The following is a 10,114-nucleotide window of genomic DNA, read 5'->3' on the forward strand; positions in this document are numbered from 1 at the left end:
ATTGGGACGATGCACCTTGGGTTTGGGTGCTAGGCGACGATGACTCTCCAGGGCTAATCACCTACGGGCTCTAGGTCTATCTTGGGCAGAGCCGCAACCTCTACCATGGAACTCTCTTATGTCAAAATAGTTTGGCCACACATTGAGGACAAACTCACAGTATACTTTTGTCAAAAAATACAATGTCACCTCATAATTATTACAAGGTGGATCATCAAAGACCATCCACCACCTCTGCCAAAAAAATTCTTCATCTACACATTGGTACACCAATGTATGGGAAACCTCTTTGCATTAAGAGGTAACGACTGACTAGTTTTAGGATCAACAAAAAGAGCACATACTTGTTGTTTACTAATATATTTTTTTTTCACTCCCTCGCATGATAAGCCACTAGCATAGTATTGATGACACATATCCCTAAAGTTTCCCCATTTTGTAATTTGTGTGGAAATGGCTGTGGCACCACTAGCTAATGTTTCTAGGTTAGTGGTGAGGGATTTATGATGCTCAAGCTCAGATGTTTTCAATTTATTAATAAATCTATTTATTTTAGACATGTTTTGCCCTAACTGATTAATCAATTGCTCATGTGTATCAGGTGTACGGTCAAAAGGAGGAGTTGCAGGTGTATCTTGTGGGTTTTGTCTGGGGTTTTCAAAAGGTGCATCTTCTTGTTGTTGTGGATTATTAGAATCTGGTTTTTGAAATAAAAAATTTAAAACCCAAATCAAAATAAACGAAATTAAATTCAAAACGTAAAAACAAATTGAATAAACGGGAAAGAAAAACAAAAATTAAGCAAAACTAACCTTGATCCATAGCATTTGGTGGAGAAATGTGGGAGCCCATTCGCAGTTTCATGGTAAAATGAAGAAAAAAAAGTTGCGGTCGTGGGGAAAATAAGACCTAGTCGTTTTTAAAAAAAAAAAATTGATAGGTACTGCATACGTGGTCACTTTCCTAAAAACACTGCGTATGCGGTATCTTTGCTTTAGGCTCGGGGACAACAGACCTAAGCATGTACGCGGTGATTTAAATTTTTAATATTGCGTACGCGCTACTTGTTTTTTCATTTTTTTTTAGGTGGTGTCCACTTTAGTGACCACCATCATTGTGCACATAGAGAGTGGAGAGAGAGAGAGAGAGAGAGAGAGAGAGAGAGAGAGAGAGAGAGAGAGAGAGAGAGAGAGAGAGAGAGAGAGAGAGAGAGAGAGGGGTATGGTGGAAGGGAGAGAAAGGTGGAGATAGAGGGAGAGAACTAGAGGGTCGACAACTAGATAGGTGAGAAACCTAGAGGAAGAGAGAGAAGTGGGTAATAATATAGGGAGGGAGAAGTATTAAGGTGAATAGGGAGGGAGGGTGAGACCTATGGGGAGAGAGAGGATATGTATTAACCAAGAGAATGGAGAGGGAGGGGAAAAACTATTAAGAGAATGACAGAGAAGAAGAGAAAGGGAAGGAGTCAAGGATAGAAATGGGGTTAAGGAAGGAATGAAAGGTAGAGAGGGTGAGATATACCTAGAGAGCGGAGAGAGAAGTGAGAGAGATAAGAGAGGGAGAGAGATGGGTCTAGAGTTTGGGGAAGATAAAGAGAGTGAGATATAGAGATAAAGAATGCTAATAGGAGCATGTTGATTACTGAAATTTGACATGCTGATTATTGAAATTTAACTGTCTAAAATTTATATGATCCTCTAAAAACTAGAATCTACATTATAACTCCTATAGAGCTAAAACCACTCTCAAACATTCTTCCAATATATACACGAAATATAACTTAAAGTATAAGACAGGAAAATACCTTTCTTATACTTAAATGTTATATTTCATGTATATATTCTCCTGTCAGGGTGGGCATAACATGTGCCCAAGTTGAAAAATGTTCCCAAAATGAAAAATTTGATAATGCAGAGCATTTGTCACTTGTCAAATGCAAAATATTGACTTTTCACATTTGGCAAGCACCAAATTTGGCGAGCACCAAACGTGAAAATTCCAAATTTTGAATTTGGTGGTTCCAAATAGTTTGCATTGGATAATACCAACCCTTTGGGTTGGATTTTCCTTGGGCATCCAACTCGAAGGTTTGGACGACCTTTCCATGTCAATGACACATTTTTATGAAAAGATAAAAAGTGGAACCTTTTTGGTACCACAACTTTGTGCACTTACCCTAGAGTAAAACTGAACATGATTTTGTTTATCATAAATGTAGTGTTCGTACAAATCAAACTCAAGATTACAATTATCAAGCCCCTCTATGAGACATTTATTTTTTATGGTTTTGAGACCCTTGTCACCAATGTGACCAAGTCTTTGGTGCCATGTCATTGTCTTCTCTGCAAAGAATTTTGTTTCCAAAGCATTGGCAGCCTTAGGTACCCAACAAGCACAACCATCTGATATAGAAGCAACAATCCTCTTCATAACTTGATATAATGATGAGGATCTAGATAATATAGAGCCCTCTTCTTGGACTTCCAAGAAGGACTATTGCAATGTATAGCACATGCATCCAACTTATACAATGTTCTTATCTAAACACCCTTAGCAAGAACCATAGAACCTCTAGTCTTCTTTCATCCACCTTGAGAGAAAACAACCTACACACCCACATCACTCAACTTAATTACATAAAGTAGATTCTTTTCCAAACCTAGGATGCATATTACACCATCGATCCCCTTCGATCTGCCATAAAGGAATCTAATCTTGACTCTTCCATGACCAACAACCTTCATATGGGAGTCATCACTAAGATACATCTTCCCACCATAATATTCTTCATAATTTGAAACCAACCCTGATGTGTGGTCATGTGAAAAGATGCACTTGAATCTATTAAAGAAACATATTCTAATGGATTCATTGCCAAGGCCTCTTCTTCTTCTTCTTCTCCTCCTTACAATCCTTATGAAAGTGACTAGTTTTGCCACAATTCCAACATTTTTCCTTGGACTTCCTAGGAAATTTAGATCTCCCATAGGATTTGGATCTACCTCTTTCATCTTTCTTGTCCTTCTTCTTGCCTTTCTCTTTTGATATACTATAAACTTCAAGAGCCTCCTTAACTAACTCAAAAGTATTCTTCTACATATCTTCAGAAAGTAATGATGTTACCACCTTATCCATCTTGAACTTGATATTTGTACTCCTAATAGACATAACAAGATGGTCCCATGAGTCAGGTAAATAACACAATAGAAGTATGCAATGAGCATCCTCCTCAATCTTATCACTCAAAGAACCCAACTAAGCAACAATCATATATTGAACCCATTGAGATGATTAGCAATGGATCCTCCATCTTCCATCTTTAGAGAATTTACATCTTCTTTCTCAGAAAAAGCTTGTTTACTAGGGATTTAGCCTGATAAACATCTCCAAGATTTTTCCAAATATCTTTCGTTGTGTTCTCTTCATAGATTTTCAACAGAATGATTTTTTCTAAATAGAACCTTATGAGACCCTTAGCCTTTCGATCCATTGTATCCCAAACATCTTGCACTTTGTTCTAGGGTTTTCTGCCAAATATTGTCACCCATAGATATGAATCCATGAGCATATCCTCCATTTTCAACTTCTAAAGTTTGAAGTTTCTTCAATTAAACTTCTCCATATCAACTTTTGTGGATGTTCTTGTCATCTTCTTCCTACAACAAGATTTTGAAAATACTCTAGAAAAGCTCCCACTCAAATTGAGATTATTACAAAAAACCCACTACCTAATAGCTGAACCAAAATTGTCCACACTCTAATAGTAACTGAAAGGAAGCTCAGGTGCAGAAAATGCTTCCTAACACTAATATAGTGGGAGAGATAGTACATATTTTCTGTATAAATATTAACTATTATAGAATCAAAAACACATTCATAAGGAGATAAAAAATATACACAAAGATAAACATAATAATCACAAGATATATTGTGGGGAAAACCCTTTCTTGTGAAAATTCCCACAATCCAAAAGCACAAATTTTTTTATTCTGGTAAACTAATGGTTACAATACAATATCAACATTTAGCTTCTTCAATAGGAGTCTACAACTAACAACCCACAATTTGGATTAATTTTGATAGCATAAGACTTCACCTACAAACATCAACATGACTAAATATTCTCCAAGCCTACCTTTTAAAGAGAAATAAAACAATCAAGGAATCTTCTAGATGAAGCAAGAAGATGGGATCATGAAAAGGACTTGGTCCTATTTTTCTGCCATCAAAGAGCATGCAAATGACACATGTACGCCTCCAAATGAAACCTAATTCAAACATCTTTAGGTGGGCACCCAAAATTTACTATTTGGAGGTATGACAAATTCTCTTACACATCTTACAACTATCATTTAAGAATCTCATCAATATTTTCATAACTTACAACACTTACAACTATAAGAGAATCCATCACAACAAACTATTTTTAGCACATTCTCTTACAACTTTTCATAACCCAATTTGGGCACCCACCTTCTCCATGCGAAATTAATCTCCTGCCACTTGTCCACTCTGTCATAGAATTTGTTATAGCGTGCAAGACTTGTTAAGATCCTCAAAGTGAAATTCTCACCTTCACATGTGCAACATATGTGTCATACAATCATTTCCAAGTAAGATGCCACCAAGCCTATGGGTCCCATTAGATGACTAGATATTTGTAAGCAATTAATAAATTAAAATGATAAATAAATATAGAAAAATAAATGTTTGGATTTGCAAAGGTTGAGATGACTTAATCCCTACAGGTAGGAGTGAGAGATAGAGAGAAATAGAGAGGGTGGGATAGAGGGAGGGAGGGAGAGGTAGATAAAGGTAAGAAAAAGAGTAGAGCATAAATGTGTGTGTGTGTGTGTGTGTGTGAGAGAGAGAGAGAGAGAGAGGGAGTTGCGAAAAATAGTAGAGATGGAAGAAGGAAAGGAAGAGCAGGTAGAGAGAGAGATTTGGGATGGACAAAGATAGAGGGAGGGATGGAGAGGTATTAAGAGAGGGTGTGTAAGAGTGAGAGATAGAGATAAATAGAGAGGAAGGTTCAGAGGTAAGATGAAGAGAGAGAGAGAGGGGGGGGGGGGTGGGAGGGAGAGATGGAGATAGAGAAATTAAGAGTTGGGTAGAAAGAGAAGTGATAAAAAGAGTAGAGAGGGAAGTGTGGAAGAGAAGTAAGGAGGTAGAGGGAGGTTTCATTGGAGGGAGTGAGGGAGAGGTGGAGAGAAATGTAAGTATATAGAGAGTTAGTGAGAGAAAGATGAAGTAAGTGATATCTAGTTAGAGAGAGGCAAGTAAAAGATAAAAAAGGGAAGGATGGATAGAGGGGGGACAGGTAGGGGAGATGGGGTGGGTGATAAAATTAGAATATTTAAGCAATCAAAATTACAAAGGACCCTTGAACATTGCAATTAGCATTTAGAAAGGAGATAAAGAATTATAAAACCTTGAAGATGAAATAGGCTAAAACCTTGGGGAATTCACTAGAAGAACTAGAACACCCCAATATGATAAAAGTGTTTGTATTAGCCAATTGGTGAGCATTTTCCTTCACATCAATACACTTTGAAAAGTTATTTAACTCTTTATATTTTAAAGGATTAAATTACATATTTTTCTTTAATGACTAATACATTTTTTTAAATGAATTCTAACAATTTAGATTCAACAATTTTTTATGTGCATACTATGTATGAGGGGAAATCAACATGTTAATTAGACTTAATAAAGCAACCACTAAACCTTAAATCTAATAAAAAATCCCAATCACAATGCAATGAAGTAATAAAAAATGAAATAACATGAAACAAGAAAAATAAATGTTGATTCACATGCACTCCATCTCCATTTTTCTTCTTTTCCTTGTGTTGGATGTTAGCTCTCATCAAAGTTGCACTTTAAGAAAATCTACAAGATAGATGCACAAAAACTATGAATATAATGTTTATTGATAATATAGATTGATCCTATAATTATAGATTTTTTGAAATTTTATTCGACAACTGAGATTGATCTGAGAACATAATTGGTCAATGGTTGAGGATTTTTGAGGTAAGGTGGTTGGAGATAATCACTCAATGTGACTAAATCTGATTGAGAAAATGACTCATCATTTAATTGGTTAAGAGATTTGATTAAAAGTGGAATTGAATTGACTGAGTAATTAGAAAAAAGGTGATTTTTAAACGAGGGGGTTGACTAACTAGTTAGAAAAGGGTGGTTGGTGAGTGACTGAGAGTTGGTGGTAGTTAGGAATTTCTACACGTGTTGTAGGAAATTTGGGCTTTCAAAAACCTAAAATTGAAATTGAAATGAAAGGAAAATGAAGTTAATTTGAATTTGGAGAAAAATTGAAATTTATATGAAATCAGAGGTAAATGAGACTAAATAAATTTAGATTTTTTTTTAATTAAGGTCATTGTTAGATAACTAAATAATTTAAAAAAATTGTATGATTATGAGAAGATAGAAATTGAATTTAATTAAATAATGAAAATTATCTAATTAAAGGGATGAGGTGAAATGATTAATTAAATAATAAAATTATTTAATTAACATTGGAGAAAAATGAGAAATTAATATAATTAAAAATGATTTAATTATGAGAAAAGATGGAAATCTTGACATTTGAATTTGAATTAAAATAGTGAAGATATATTAGAAGAATGATGATGAATTAATTAAGTAATAAAATTATATAATTAACTAAAGAGGAAAAGTTCATAAAATTAGCGCTCACAAACATCGCACAATTTTCGGTGTCTACACATACAAGTCCATGAAAGATGCAAACCTAGTTAGATACACATTATTTTCAATTGGTTTAATTAATCCCTTAATAATTATTTATTATATTTTTTAATCATGTAAACCATATTAAAGGATAATGAATGAAACCTTATAACGTAATCAAATTAATTTGTTCATTTCATCCTTTGGAACATTCAATAGATTGGAAACAATACTTCTTAAATGGCCAAATTCACTTTAATTTGGTAGGATTTTATTTTTCAAATCATCAAATGTGTGGATGGACCCTTAAACATGTGAAAAGAAGCATTCAATCGAAAAATATTTTAAGTTCCATAGAACTAACTTAAAGTTAATAACTTATCTTCATATTATAAAATTTATAGAAATACAACAATAAAATATCTCAAATGTGTATTTGGGTCATGGTAGCCATAATAAATTCAAAATCATGGTTCCACAAATTCCATAGGGAGAAGGTGTGTAATAAGTACTTGTCATAGTGCACTTTATGTTACACACACACATACACACACACACATTTTTACTTGATCCATCAAAAGCATGAATGAATCTAAGGACAATGAAAGAAGGGTAACAAGATAATGTTAATGTCCACTAGGGTAGGTGTAGGCATGATTATAGTTGTTATAAGGTCTGAAGTGGTGTTACAAGTTGGAGAAAAATATTAGGGGAGGATGCATGATAATGGATAATATGCATGGGCATAGATGGAGTTAAGGATAGAGAGACTCAGAGAAGGATATAGTAAAGAGGTGAGTGGAGGAAAGAATGACACAAGTGAGAGGGGTAGTGGATATGATAGATGGAATATGAATGGAGGTATAATATACATCACGATGGATGTATGTAACTTAGGAGGGGTATAATTAATAAGGACATATAGCGGTGATGATAAAGAAAAGAGAGATGACATGTGGTGGAGGTATAGGTGACACTAGAGGGATGGAAATGGTAGAGGAGGGAGTAATGGTAGGGGTTGCATCAACCAACTTTCAAAGAGAGACCTTGGACTAAACATACTTCTTGATTTTGATTTGAAACAAGGGCCCCCCTTCTAGGGCCTTCATCTCTATCCTTCCAAACCTTCCTTCCAAGTTGATTTATTACTATGTAACGACATCCAAACATTTTCTTAAAATGAAGCTAAAACTAATTGAAATTACATATAAATATGAAAATTTCAATAATACAAATATATATCCTACATCTAATTTTAGAAGAAACTTTTTTTATCAATAATTTTTTTTATAAAGATAAAAATAAAATATTTGATAGTATCTAAAAATTTGTAATTATTAATAACAATGTACAAATAACTTTGTGCTTCTGAATCATTTTTGCCATAAAGATCTGGTGCCTATACCCTTCTATCTATTTAGCTCCCTTAACACTAGCATTAATGATTTTAGGGAAAATTCAGATAGTAACCCTCCCATGCATGAAGGGTTAATGTTGCTTTTATACAACCATGTCAAGGCCTCCTATGTGCAACATTTTATCATTGAGCTTTCAGATTCAGATGATAAGTTTGAGAATTATAAGACAGTGAAGATGAGGGGTCTGATACTGAGTGGGAAGATGATGGTGACAAGATTACTTCTGCTAAAGGTTCTAGCAAGGGGAAGGACAAAGATATGGCTCATGGGTCCGGAAAAAAGAATGTCAGAAAGAGGTTAAAGGAAAAAGGAGTAAGGTTCAGGAGGAGGACAGTTGGCTTGAAGAAGATGAAGAGGATGATGAGGGGATGGAGACTGGTAGTGATTATGTTACCCCACCGCCTAAGAAGAAAAATAAGTGGAGCCTTGTCATCGTTGATATCAACCCAAAGAAAGGGAATGATTCTCTTAATGTCCAAACCAATCCTCTGGACACCAATAAAAGGACAAATGATGTTGAAGAAGATGGGAAGATGGTGAAGGAAGGTGATACTTTGCCCCCCAATGATAAAACTACTGGTGCTAACATGGAGACCCTGGATAATACTACTCTTGAGTTCAACATAGATAGAAAAAACTCTCCTATCACCATGTTGAATACCGCGAAGAGTGGGTTGATGGAGTTGTGCAAGGTTATTGATTCGGTCTATTCGGAGATGGATAGTTTGAAGAACAAACAAGATGATTCAACCAGGAAAGTGGATACCTTAGAAGCTGTTGGAACAAGCAAGCTCAGTACCCTGCCTAACTTACTAAATGAATTGACAAAAGCCATCACCAATGTAGAGGCTATCACTGGTGCGTATGGCTCTCAATTTAAGGTCGTGGAGGCTAGATTCAATGATTTGGAGAAGTGGGTACTCAATCGTGAGAATACCTTGAAGAAAATTGGAGAACAAAGCCAAAAAATTCTAAAAGCCTTTGTCGATAGCTTCAGTGTGATGATCAACAAACTGGAATAGATTCATCAGCAAAAAAACACAATTGATACTACCGAGGATAAGGTTCTGACTCTTGAAGGGGGGACTACTGGTCACAACAAAAGAACTCAAGCAAGTACTAGGAAGATGACCCAACAAGCCAAGGAGCTGGAGGAACTGAAGAGTGCTACTGCCTCTATGGTCCAACTGGAGCAAGAAGTGACGAACCTTATCATAAACCTTTCTTAGGTCTATTGCTCGTGGTTGTCCCTTAGTTGTTTCTGTGTTGTCTCTTTGCTTCTTTTGGCTTCTTGTTGGCTTTTTGTCTTAGCCAGTTGTCTCTTTTTTTTTGTGTTTTTCTATATCTAGCTGGTCTTTAATGTTTTATCTTTTGATTATCTCTTTGTAAAAGGGTTTCAAGGCCCTTTCAAAACCCGCTTTTCACTTAATCAAAAACAATGTACAAATAAAAATTATATATTAAATAACATCTAAAAATTTGTAATTACTTTATTGGCAAAAAAATATAAGTTACATATTAATTTTTGAATTTAAAAAGCTAGACAAATATTCCCAAATAATAATTGTCAATGATTTAACCCATAGAATAAAAATACACTGGTCATCCCCACCAAAACTCATAAGAGATCACAAATTGAAATTAAAACAACTAGAACACAAAAACTAACTATCTACCCAAATCATTATGGAGCAAAAGAAGTAGTGAATTATGGGTTGAAAAACAAGATCCTTGATTAATAACATTTCAACTATGGTGAACATCAAAAGCCTATTTAGCCAACGATTAGCAACAACATTCCACTCTCAAGGAACATGAATAAAAGACATAGAATAAAAAAAAATGTTACGCGAAGAATTGATTCCACATACAATATCAACCTCTAAGAAGATTGAGAAAATTTCTCATTAATATAAAAGGTTTAAACCAAAACCTTGGAATCCATCTCACAAATAACATTGTTCCAAGATTTCTCCATA

Source organism: Cryptomeria japonica, chromosome 3 (assembly GCF_030272615.1).
Source record: "Cryptomeria japonica chromosome 3, Sugi_1.0, whole genome shotgun sequence".
In the NCBI taxonomy this organism is placed as follows: domain Eukaryota; kingdom Viridiplantae; phylum Streptophyta; class Pinopsida; order Cupressales; family Cupressaceae; genus Cryptomeria; species Cryptomeria japonica.